Source organism: Pleurodeles waltl, chromosome 12 (assembly GCF_031143425.1).
Source record: "Pleurodeles waltl isolate 20211129_DDA chromosome 12, aPleWal1.hap1.20221129, whole genome shotgun sequence".
NCBI classification, from domain to species: Eukaryota; Metazoa; Chordata; class Amphibia; order Caudata; family Salamandridae; genus Pleurodeles; species Pleurodeles waltl.
In genome coordinates, this window is record NC_090451.1 from 39,810,635 (window position 1) to 39,824,075 (window position 13,441).

Consider the following 13,441-nt stretch of genomic DNA (forward strand, 5'->3'; position numbering starts at 1 on the left):
GGCACTGACCATTTCGAGGATCGACTGTGCCAAAAGCCGCTTATTTGGGCGCGCCAGCTCATCTAACCAATCGACTACAAGTGATGCTAAATCTGGCTGCCCGCCTATTATTGAAATTGCCTAAGGGCCTGATTACAACTTTGGAGGAGGTGTTAATCCGTCCCAAATGTGACGGATATACCACCAGCCGTATTACGAGTTCCATAGGATATAATGGACTCGTAATACGGCTGGTGGTATATCCGTCACTTTACCGTCACTTTTGGGACGGATTAACACCTCCTCCAAAGTTGTAATCAGGCCCTAAATCTGCAGCGGTTTCCTCATTTCATGGAAAACTGCGTTGGCTGCCAGTGAGGACATGTATCATTTTTAAATCTCTAATTATGGTTCACCAAGCCTTTCACAACAAGGGGCCAGGCTTTGTTAATAGGAGGGTGATGGAATAGATTCTGGTGCGCCCACTCCGGTCTAGTAATGCAGGCCTTGTGGTGGTTCCTGCTTTGAAAGGCCTCGCCTGGGAGGCTCTTCTTTCAATGGTTGCTGCCAGGTTATGGAATCAGCTTCCTTCAGGCTTAAGGTCCCTCTCCGCCAAATATTTCTTTAAAAAATAATTGAAAAGCAACCTGTTTAGAAGTTAGTGTGAGGCCCTTGCGCCGATCTCTGTAAGTACCTCAGAGCTGGGACACTCTGTAGAGTAGCTGTGCGCTTTACAAGTGTCAGTCATTCATTCATTCAAAAAAAACTCTAGAGCAGTGAACTTCTCCGTGACACTACAAGAGATGGCCTCTGTTTGGGATAAGATCGGGCCCTTTAGTACAGATAATAAGAGGCGAAACACAAAAGGGCAGCAGGGATCTTTTCATCGATAAACACCTCGACTAGATTAAGGTGCCTACGAACCCGAGTTCTAGGGCCACCCCGAGTTTACGCTCTTCCTGGCGCAGTAAAGACCCAGCCGTACTCCAGCCAGAGCCCCTCTATCTTCAGTTCCTGTTACTGGCAGCCAGAGCTTAATTTGTGCTGCTGTTTCCGGTGCTGAGCACCGGCACTTATTTTTGAGGGCCGGCGCTTATTCTTCTGCCTCAAGCATTTACTGCGGGCAAACCACACATATGGGAAAGAAGGATGAAGGGAAAAACGAAAAAGCGTCAGAAATGGAGAAAGCAGGAAGCTGCAAGAGTGAGCTGAAGGGGCAGGGAGTTGCTGTCAATTGATTGAAGAGGCCCGAGATGGCTTCAGGATTAAGGCACCTCAGTATTCCGTGTTCACACATTTAATTGCGGCAGCCGCGTGTTTAACAGGAGGGCTTTGGGCACCGGCACCTTTTTATTTACAAATTAAGCACTGCTGGCAGCTACTGCATTGAAACGCCTGTAAAAGCGTGTTACATTGCATGACAGTTTGTAACACACTGATGGGGATGGATTCGGTTGCCCTTCTACCAGGGTGAATTTAAAGGACCATCCAGTAGAGAGAGGAACAGATCTCTTTTCCCAGGTCTGCATCTCCAACCACCAATAGGCGTTGCTTTGTTTGATGATGTCAGCCGGGCTTCTGAGACCCACGGTGCATCAGTCATCCAAGTGTCCTCTTAAGTACACCAGGCCGGGTCTGTGCTACACAGATATCACACACATGTACACACACATGTACATGCCTGAGTCTATTAAAAAAATACATTTTGCATTTTTGCGTTCCAGTTGTGTGAAATGTGATACGATTGTGTGTTTGTCTGTGCGGCGTAGACGGATGCTGATGTAATTGTCGGTATGTACGAAAAGATTGTTTTTGAATGTTGGTATCGTACTGTATGATGCTTGTGTGACTGTGCACACATGTGAATAGGAGTGTGCAATGTTTGTGCAATACTCCGTGAATTCACTACACGTGTGCCTCACTGTGCGGGAATGGTATTTTAACAGTGTACAGATATAAATTCACTTTTGTTGTAATTTTGGTGGGATTGTGCATGGATATGAGTACCGCTGTGTACACGTCAGTATGATGGGTAACGAGGTGTACAAATATTAAGATGATTTTATAGGAATGTTGATGTGATTGTAAATGAATGTTGGTGTCATTTTCTGTGTATAAATGTTGTATAATTGTGTACAAATGTTAGTGTATGTGTCAACCACTGTTGCGATCATTGTGTACACGTGCTGGTATCATCGTGCACAAAGGGGGGTATTCTCTACAGATTTTCGCATAATTATAGACGAATGTTGTCAGGATTATGTTCGAGTCTTGGTGTGGTGGATCAGCACGTCGGTGTGATAGTGTGCAGTTGTTGAATCACATTGTATGGATGTTATTGTTGTGTACAGAGACTATTTTCGCTGTGTTTAAATATAAACATTGATATCGTTGTGTATGTGAGATGATTGTGTTGTGTGTGAATTTTGGGATAGTTATTTGAATGCTGGTATTATTGTGTGAATTTCAATATCATTGTGCATGAATGTGGAATTGTTATGTGAACGTTGGTATACTTGTGTGCGAATGCTGGGACGATGGCGTACAAATGGTGCGCTCTTGGACAAGGATGCTAGCATGTTGTGTGCAAATGTTGACATGATTGTGTACAAATGTTGACAATATTGTGTACGAATGTTGATATGGTTGTGTACAAATGTTGAGAAGATTGTGTACAAATGTTGACAATATTGTGTACAAATGTTGATATTGTTGTGTACAAATGTTGACATGATTGTGTACAAATGTTGAGAAGATTGTGTACAAATGTTGATATTGTTGTGTAAAAATGTTGACATGATTGTGCACAAATGTTGATAAGGTTTGTACAAATGTTGTCATCATTACATATGAATGTGGCATCGTGGGTGTAGATTAGTATAATTCCATGACTGTTGTCATTATTGTGGGAACGCCCATATAATTGCATATTGACATTGGCATTGTGTGTGATTGTGTGCGAATATTGGTATAATTGTGTATACATGTTGGTGTGATTTTGTGAGAATGCTGGTATTAGTGAGCACGGATGGTTCTCTTGTGTACACACGAATATTGCCATGATCGTTGACGAATGCCCACATGAGATTGTGTACATACATTGACAGCGTTGTGCACGTGGGATGATATTGTAATCTGAACCCACATCCTAAACTTCTATTTTTCATTCATATCCAAAAAAAGTTTTTCAAATTGTGCAGCTTTTCTGTCGCCCACCTGGACCCATATATATCCAACCTGGGAAGCTGTGCGCCTCGCAGACGCTGCGGAATCTCATTTCAGACACCACAAAACAGGGAAGATGGATGTCCACCAGCCCCACCTCCCCCCTACAACATTCACCGACACCCCTCAAAGGCAAGGGGACAGCGGGGTGAATGTCATCCAGCCAGAACTGAACCCTAAAATGAAATAACCCGGGAGGCTGTGAAACCGAGAGGAGCCTGGGAGTCCGGCTAATCCCGGCTTCCCCACTTGACGAAATTGTGTAACCCTTGGCAAATCCCTTTATCTCCCTGTGCCACGGCCTCTTAATCTGCCAGGGTTGGAAACAGGGGAAGGGCCCGAATATTATCATACTCGCTCTGTCCAAGTTATTTTTTGTTTTACAGGCACGAATTATAGCTGCAAACCGGGCCTCGAACCGCCAGCTGCATTGGCTTCACCCGTGCCAAGTCTAAAATTTAATTTTGAATGTAACAAATTTGATATTTTAGCCATTGGAAAATGCACGAATGAAAGGCGCACAGATTCCCAAGCCCCCCCCCCAAAAAAAAAAATCCCACAGCATTTTTATCGTGCCCAGCTGTTTACTCAAAACCAATTTACTAGTCCAAGCCTGAAGTTCACATTTTGCATTATAATTATGAGCCTAAAAGTCCCAGCATGCAAAGTGTGTTGGTTTGGGAATAAAACGCGCAATGAACGGATTGTTGGCAATTCAGGGTCAGGAAACCACTACTCACACAATTAACGAAAAAGTAGCCGAGGTGGGGGGGACGGGTGCACTGAAGCGTGCCATGGCAGGTTCACCCTCACACCGCCCCCTGCCCTGATCATGTCGTGTGCCAGCCCTGGTGCCAGCTCTGCCTGTGGGCACCAGCCACCGGCGGAACTTTTGGGTAAACTTCGTCACCTGTTGGGAGAGTCTGCCCTCTGGCGGTCGGCGGCGAAAACGACACCTGAGAAACAATCCCTGCTGTATGTGCCAGGGAAGCTGGAGTGATGCTTTATTACTTCAGCAGTCAGAGGGCGTAACACAGGCCCCGGGGGCACGGGGGGGGTCAGTTTTACAGGCCTCCCTGTTGGATTCATTCACAGTCTGCAGGGCTGGGGGTCCGGTGGGGGCGGTGGTACAGGTATCTAGGCGGCGCCCTGTTTGATCAAAGTTGTGTTGCTGGACATGAAATAATAAATAGGGGGCCCAACATATTTCCTGGGAGCCTTCTGACAACTGTTCTAAGACTGCTGCGGTTACTGAATACCGAGGCTGGGTGTTTCCCAGAAACAGTAACTACACAAGGCATAGGGGCCCCTTCCCCGCCTATCCCTGGGCCTCCTTACCGGAGCTGGAAGGTGGCTGCTCCCTGTTGGTGGCCAGGCAGGTTGGAGATGCTCCTTCTTCAGGGGTTGATTCAATACTGACCTCGATGTTCACCTCGGCTTCGGTTTGTGCTCTGATGGACATGTACGTTGCGGCCCATCCTGAACCTCCTGAGTTTAGACAAGTGCACACCTCTGGAGTTAGAAGTCGGTACACACTTGTGCTTCACACCGTGTGCTTCCACCTTCGGTTGTACAACTCAATCAATCAGGAATGTGTAAAGCACACTATTCACCGTGAGGGTCTCAAGGGGGGAAGGGGAGGGTTGCTGCTTCTGCTCGAACAGCCAGGTCTAGAGAAGTTTACAGAAGGTAAGGAGGTCTCTGGTCTGGCGCAGGTGGGTGGGAAGAGTGTTTCACATTTTGACGGCGAGGTGCGAGAATGATCTACACCAGTAGTAGTTCTGTGGATACGTGGGATGGTTGCGAGGGTGAGGTCGGCGGAGCAGGGATGCCGGGTCAGGGTGTAGAAGGAGACCCGTCTGTTGAGGTATTCTGGTCCGGTGTTGTGCAATGCTCTGTGAGCCTGGGTGAGGAGTTTGAAGGTGATTCTCTTGTTGACGGGGAGCCTTTGCAGGTCTCTCCAACTAAACAACGTGAGTGGTCGACTTCTACAGACATGCTGTGCTTAGGACCAATCTCTCAAGCATGTGTCTTAAACCATCTCACAGACACATCCCCACATCCCAGGCAGCCCCAAGTCCACAGTCTTCACAACATATGTCCCGACAAAGATCCGATTCCATCTCTTTAGTAGAAGTTGGGGTGGGGGCGGGGTGACACTTCGTGCAAGCATGGGTAGATAAACATTTCTTTAGTTGGATTTAGGGAAACACATTTATGATTGGTTGGGGGTGTTACTAGCTGGTTTCAGTAGACAAACTTCCTAGGTTCACGAGTAAGTAAACACGCATTTTGAACGAGGTATGTAGCTACCCCCTTCCTTCTGTGAGTTTGGGTAAATCCCGGTATGGCACCGGGTAGAATCATATTTATAAGGCAACGCTCAGTCAAACCATTAGTAAATATAACATAAAATGTTCCCGGGCCCTCTAAACTGTTCGGTTCAGGAAAAGAGGCGCCTTCCCCAGCAGGCTTTGGCCTGTGAGAGTCTGCTAGGGCCGCCGTGGCCCCTGGGCTGACTCCGTCCCAGCCCCCCAGCCCCTGTGAGGTCTCTCATCTGTGTGTGCTGATGTCTCCAGGTTTGTCCGAAGCCCTCTCTGCTCATTTCCACGCCCCACAATCGGCCAAGAATACAAAAAAATCCAATTTCAGACAGGGTGGAGACAAGACGAACCCACATATTTACATTAAAGCGGCTAGACACCCCCTTCGGGCGGCATTAACCCTCATCTAAATGCAGGCCTCTATTCATTAGCACCATCAAAAGCCCCCAGACGCCCGATGCAAGGAGGCAGCTGTGTGTGGGGGGTGCGGGTACCAGAGTGTGGGAAAATCTCCCCGGCCCTGTCCCTGGCCTGGAGCAGACACACTGTCCCAGCTGCACCCCATCCCCCAAGATGGCGGCCCCCAGATAGTGCCAAATGCATGTATTTTCTCTCAGATGAGCACAAAGGGCTCCGCCTTTCATCCACCCTCTGCTAGCGGCTTTCTTGTGAGAAGAGGAGCGGCTGAGAGTCTTGCGGCCTCTTCCATGACACTAAACCCACATCCAGAGAAATGCTAATGGCGGTGGGGGAGCCGGGAGGGGGTCACACTTGAACAAGACGGTTAGCACCTCCGTGGCCAGGGGTCAGGCCAGGCTGTCTGGGCCGCTAGACCGAGGATGGCCCGGCCAGGTCCCTGGGGAGGGGCCTATTAGGGAATGTGTCCTTCACTGGAGGGCCTGCCCCCACTTGGGGAGGAGGAGTGGGGGGTCTCCCTGCCGTCCATGGAAAGGGAGAGGAGGCTGGCCTCACTGGACCCCCGTGTCACCCGCCCCCAAGTTACCTCAGTGAATAAAATAGCGCATTTTAATACGCTGCAGCTAACATATAGGGCGAGTAGGCGCTATATAAATACCACAGTATTAGGAAACCGAAGTAAATGAATTTTTTTTTTTTCTTGACAACGCATGACTAATCCCTCTAAACATCAATAAATAACCAGTGGATTAACCACTAGCCTTGGGTTCCGAAGCAGGGTGCTACCCACCATAAAGCGGTAAAGCGTCTCGTCAGGGATAGTAAGCGCTATATAAATGCGATTGTAATGCAATACAATACCAGAGGTCAGTGTAAAGATTGGTGCAAATGTTTTCCAAGTACCCAGAACTCATTACATCCATCTCCCTCTGGTTGGTATTCCACATGACCAGTTGCAGTTAGTTTATAGCAGATCCTGTTGCTGGCATGTGGCTTTCTGGACGCCCTTTGAAGGGCTATGGAGAAAATGCCATTTGATTCCAGTTTACTCCTGGACAGAGTATTGTGTCTTTCGGTCCCAATTTTGCTTGTTTTTTCCTCTCCTGATTCTCTTTGGCATCGAGCTACCGTCAAATAAATGTGGTCTCAAAAATACCTTTGCATTAAGTATAGGTGTTCAGAAGTATTTTGCTATTGCTTCAAAGCACCCTAAAAAGCGCCCTCATCCTTACCATGGTCATTCTCAGCCCAGACTTCTGCAACAGCCTCCAACCTGGTCCCTCCAATAAATTACTCTTCAGACTCCCAAGAGCCCAGAGCAAAGCAGCTTCCCACTGCCTGGCTTGAAAGGGCAGGACCACAGCAGATGGCACAGACTTCACTGGCTCCCTGTATGAGAAAGATTAACCTTTAAATCCTTTCCTCCATACACAAGGTGCTGCTCTCACGGCCTCTCACTGAATTAACTTACCAAACTGTTCGTCCTACTCTCCAGCGAGAACTCTCAGGCAGAGCTCTGAGGGATCCCCGATTCACGCCCGATAAGCTCCCCTGTCCAGGATTTTGCTTTGTATTCTTCTACTGACATTCCAGTTCATTCCATCACAAATTAATGAATACAAGTCCCAAAGTGCACAAAAAACTGGACTGGAGATGCTAACTTGAGATCTGCACATGCTAACTCTCAAAACTTGAGGGATCTGCTCAGATCTGCCATGCAGTATCTTCTGGGGACTTAACCATCCTAATATAAGATATTTAGACTTTGCGCCTTCAGTGCAGAGGAACCTAACCTGAGGGACTCTTCAATTGCAACAAAGATTGCGAAATGTCTGTCTCAGACACAGGAGAATCTTGAAGGCACATCTCTTCACCCTGCCATATGGCCAGTCCAACCCTCACAACTGAATCATCTACTTCAATATACCGGCTCTGGCCTAGTCAGACGTCTGAGACCAGGCTTACCACCACCAGAATCACAGCATCCCACTCGTTGCTCTGACTAGTGGCTTTGTCACTATTTATGGTCACATTGGGATGAGCAGGTCCACCCAGGGATCCTCCATCCTTGCAGCTTGACTGTCTGGTATTAACTCCTTCAGGTTTTTTTATACATATAATTTGTTGTATGTATGTATATGTTATTTCCATAGCACAAACCTTGCCATAAAGGCAGCAGAGACAAGCATTTTATATTTAGCATTTTTTATTCTTCATAGTCAGCAGTCTGATGTTGTCCTGGCTGCCAGTGTGCCATGATCCACTTAAGGTGGTGAGCTTCTCTGCAAGATAAGCGAGGGTGGTGGTGGTTGGGATAGCTTTGAAAATTATGAAGCTGGTTGTTAATATAGGGTGGGTTGGTAAGGGGAGCCTGGGGAGTTCCTTCAGGATGGGGGTGATGTGATCATATTTCTTCAGGCCCTGGATGAGCTGTGCTGTGGTGGTGTGAAGTATTCCCTTAAGGCATGTCAGTGTGGAGTCTCGGAGACCACGGAGCAAAGCGTTACTACTATCCAAGAGAATAGAACAGCTCTGAAGTCATTTTCTGAAAGAAACTGTTTCATTTCCTTTGTTCCGTTTACTTATTCCTCTCACATATGTACCTACATCGCAGAGTGCTCCGAGGTCTCTGTAGGGTGGAATGTACAGCGCTACAGAATCTTCAAATAAAGTTAATCAAGTGAAATACACTTTTCAGTTTTTTCATGTGGGAGATCCTCCACCCCCTTTCAAACAAACCTATGTGGAAAATCAGTCTTGGTCACTTACTGCTATAAGCTCAGAAATAAAATTAGTTAAAATTGGCTGTGTTTGTTCCTAAGGCATAGCTGTCAGGTTGCCTAGGTCCATGTGTCACCAGCTGCTACCATCAAGTTTCATTCTTTCTATTCTGTGATTTAATTCCTGGTTTCATAATGGGATTTAAAAAAAACTACAAGTCCCAGAATGCAAAGAAAAACATGGACTGGCACAATTACTCATGTATGGGCCTAATACTTGCCAACCTTATCAATTTACTACTTTTGGAGCAGGTTAGCCACTTACCGTTTTGTCCATCCTACCTACCACTTTTAAGATGCCAGTGAAGGGCATTGTGATTGCTGTCCTCCAGAAGCAGTGAAAGATGCAAATAAACTCCAGCGCACATTAACACAGGTTGTCTGGAACTGAGAGGGACCCTACCAGCCAATTGACTGTTGCTGTACCATGTGCGAGCCAGTGAGGAGCAGGAGGGTAGAGCGAGACAGCTCACTGCCTTCAAGTCCATGCAATCCCAGGCTTGAGCGCCAGGACCTAAGAATCTGGCTGCCATCTTGTACTGGCAAATGAGGTAGGTGTGGAGCTGGGTGTCTGGGCAGAAGACAAAGAGCCCGGTATGTGTGCTACACCTATCCTTTTTTGTCGGAACCCCAACCAAATTTGTCCCTTTACTTCTAGGGGAGCTTGTCTTCACCCATGCTGCCTCAGCTTTATCCTGCAGTCAAGTGCTCCTTGTTCCACTTGCTTCCTCCCTCTTCCTGTCCACAAACAGGAAGTGGCGTTGAGTGTCCTTGCTGAGGATGTGAGAGGACTCTGTCCTGCAGGACCCTTGTGAGTCCGTGTTATGATGTCTCCCAATTCTTTAGCAAAACAAGCATTTGCAATGCAATGGGCCTTGCATGTGCTCGCAAGAACCACAGCACTGAGACCGCCCTCATCGCCTGCACCGACGACATCAGAACCAGAGTCGACAACGGCGAGACCATCGCTCTCATCCTCCTGGACCTCTCCGCAGCCTTCGACACTGTTTGCCACAAATCCTCCGCGCACGCCTTTCCGACGCAGGAATCCGGCATAAGGCCCTAGACTGGCTCACCTCCTTCCTCGCCGAAAGAACCCAGAAAGTCCGCCTCCCACCCTTCCAGTCCCCAGCAACCAAGATCATCTGCGGTGTCCCCCAAGGGCCCTCCCTCAGCCCTACACTCTTCAACATTTACATGGCCCCGCTCACCAACATCCTCCGCCCCCACGGAATCACCATCATCTCGTATGCAGACAACACCCAGCTCGTCATCTCCCTCACCAGGAACCCTTCCACCGTCAAGACAAACCTCCACGCCGGACTCCTCGACACCGCCAAATGGATGACAGCAATCCACCTCAAACTCAACTCCAACAAAACAGAGATCATCATCTTCAGCCCCAACAAGACGGTATGGGACGACTCCTGGTGGCCCACTGCCCTCGGATCACCCCCAACACCCTCCACCCACGCACGCACGCAACCTCGGGCATCATCCTAGACTCATCTCCCTCCATGACTCAGCAAATCAACACAATATCATCCGCCTGTTTCAACACCCTTCGCATGCTATGGAAGACCTTCAAACGGATTCCCATAGAAACCAGAAAAACCGTCACCCAGGCACTCATCAGCAGCAGATTAGACTACAGAAACGCCCTCTACGCAGGTACCACAGCCAAGCTTCAGCAGAAACTCCAGCGTGACTTTCAGAAAGCTCCTAAAAACATGGCTTTTTGAGCAGTATGGCATTCCCCCAACCCCCCCCCCCCCCCACAGCGCCATGTGACCCTTCCAGGTGAGTAGCGCGTAATACATTTTTGATTTTTGATTGATTGATTGAGTTAGATCTATAAGCGTTGTGAATTCCTAACTGGACTTTTCATGCCACATACATTGAAAATTAAAAGTAAAACAGTTGACATAAGCTAGCTGATTCAAAGTGGCACTGCCTCGGTGAGTGCGAAGGAGGGACACAAAAGGTAAAATAAGTTTTCTCGCAGTCAAACGTACCGGCAATCATGCAATTAGGCGGTACCAAACCTGCCCCAAGGAGGAACAAACGTAAAGCATTTACCAATGATAACAAAGGATTTTTGAAAGGCAAGCCTACGAACGAGTGAAAGTGATGGGCGTGCAGTGGGTGTGGTTGAAAGCCCACAGATAGATTACATCACGTCAGAGCGCTTGTGCGCTCGACCTAAAAAAACTACACATCTCTATCAGGATGTCTTCCCCTTTCTTTAGGAGGATGGCACAACATCTACATAAGCCAGAGACTTAAGCAGGTATCCTGCTGGGATCTAATTCCGTGACAGACAACCAACAGACAACTCTGTGGTAAGGATGTTGGTGGCATCCTGTCTGGCAGTTTCATTTAAGAAATACAAGCTGTTCCTTAACAAAGAAAATGTAGCTTTCAGAAAACCACAACACAAGTACAGCATTCTGTGGTAAAGGGCATTCTCTTGAGGTCACTTTCAAACACTCTGTCAATGTTTTTCAGTTTTTTTAAAGCACATGTAAATATTTGAGTGCGATAACAATCTTAGAGTGTGTTTGCCTCCTAACTGCAGCTTTTCACTCTGAGTCGTCACAGAGTAGTATGTAGATACAACAATCGCAGAGATGATAAGTAAATAAGCACACCGCAAAAACAGAATCCGCACACAAACTTCCATCACTTGTATAATGTGGATCTACAGGTGAAACGCAAGCTGTTAAACCAGTCTGAGACATTACAGGTCCACTGAAATGTCTCTAAAAGTTTGATGCTTAGACTGATACTAGGTACAGGTAAGTTACAGAGTGTAACTCTGGGCTTCAGCTGTGTTGTATGGTAACACATTAGCCAGCTGCTTTTGTTATCTGTCACTGTTGTCATGCACAATCTGCCATTAGTAAGCACTGCAGCACAATGTAAGCATTTTATTGTCACCTGGACCAAAAGCCACATTGTCAATATCTCTATTCTGACTTCCATGACAAATGGTGTGAATTTATGGGGGTCATCATTTATGACATTTTGTAACTTTGAATCCTTTCTGGCAGGTCTTGTCTGAAAACCAAAAACAGCCCTTTTAAAAGATACTCAAACCAGCCCTCCCTCTGCCTCCATTTGATCCATCTTTCTATTTTGAGACATCCATATTCCCTCCTGGTTCTGTCTTCTCTCTCGCTCTGATCTCTCTCCACTTTTTCACTCTCAGTTAGCAGGAGCTGAAGAAAGTAACAGAGGCACCAGCAGGTGCCCTGGGCTTTCAGTACCAGCATCCAAATGCCTCCAGCCCTCTCCACCTCAGGGAATACCTGGTGCGAAAAATTGCCAGCCTGGGTCTGTTTTTTGGTCTTGGAGTATTGCAAATGTGTGACTTGAGGAACTTGCAAAGGCGGCTAATCCAGGCCAGTTCTACAAGTCTGAAATCTGGACACGTAATTCCATGTGATACTTCTGGATCTGCTGCTACGGGTTCTGCAGCCTTTTCGGAAGATAGCGGAGTCCATGTCAGTTCAGAGATGGAAAGATGAGGGATGTAATACGCTGCGGGATCTATAACCTGGAGGACGATTCATCCCATGACATACCACGTGGAGTCCTTTATCCTTGGCAGGGGACAATATCTGCAATATGCAAACATTTCTGCCATGGCACAAGATATGGCCTACCTTCCTGGACGCCCTGCCAGGTTCCAAAACTCTAATAACACAGTTGGGGATGGCGGGCCCAACACTTGATTTTACATCTCTATAGTGCACTACGCAGTGACCTCTCTGAGTTGCCCCTCCCAATCCAGACTAGAGGGGCAGACATACTACCTGAACCAGTGACAGGGAAGGTCTGGATATGTATACATGAGAGGGTTCACACTGTGAGCTCTAATGCTAGGTTTAAACTAATTCAATATAACTTTATTCACCAAACATAAAGTTCCCCAAAAATCTTACATGCTATTTACCCTGCACAGTCCAATAAATGCCCCTGATGTCGAAGCCTGATGGCAGACTTTATACATGTGGTTTGGTGGTTCACGGTCCTCCCTCCCTACTGGCAGACGGTATTAGAAACTCTGAACAGGGCTACAGGTTGGCAGATACAACTAGACATACATCAGGTGTTACTGGGTCTGATTCCCTCCCTTAAAAAACGTAGTAGGAAATTTGTTCTGCTGGGCTTAACATTAGCAAAACACCAAATAGCAATAAAATGGTTGAGTGCTGAACCCCCTAAATATGTGAACAGGCTAAGAGACATCTCCAAATGGGCAACATCAGAGGAAATCCGGATGAAACATGTCCACAAGATGAAAAACTGGAAGATGATTTAAGAGCATGGGCCGCCGAGCTAGCTGATTTGAAAGACTCTCCTAGGAGGATGCCCCCTAATGAACCCCAAGGAAGACGATCATGTCTGAACGATCCAGACCAGTTCTACGATGGATCATAATACAGTAATGTCATTGGCTATATAGTCTTTTTGTACTGATGTGCATTCTACTGACTGGGAAGAGTTGTGCAAGAGCTGGGTGGGGGGATGTTGGACATGTTTGTCTTATCTTATTCTTGGGGTATTCATACTGCCTGTAAAATGACTTTGATATGTGGCACTGTTATTGCTTACATCCTTTGAAAACTCAATAAAGCTCATTATAAAAAAAATAACAAATAATTCCATGTGATACTTCACAAAAACCTTCCCTGTCCCAAAAGAGTGGAT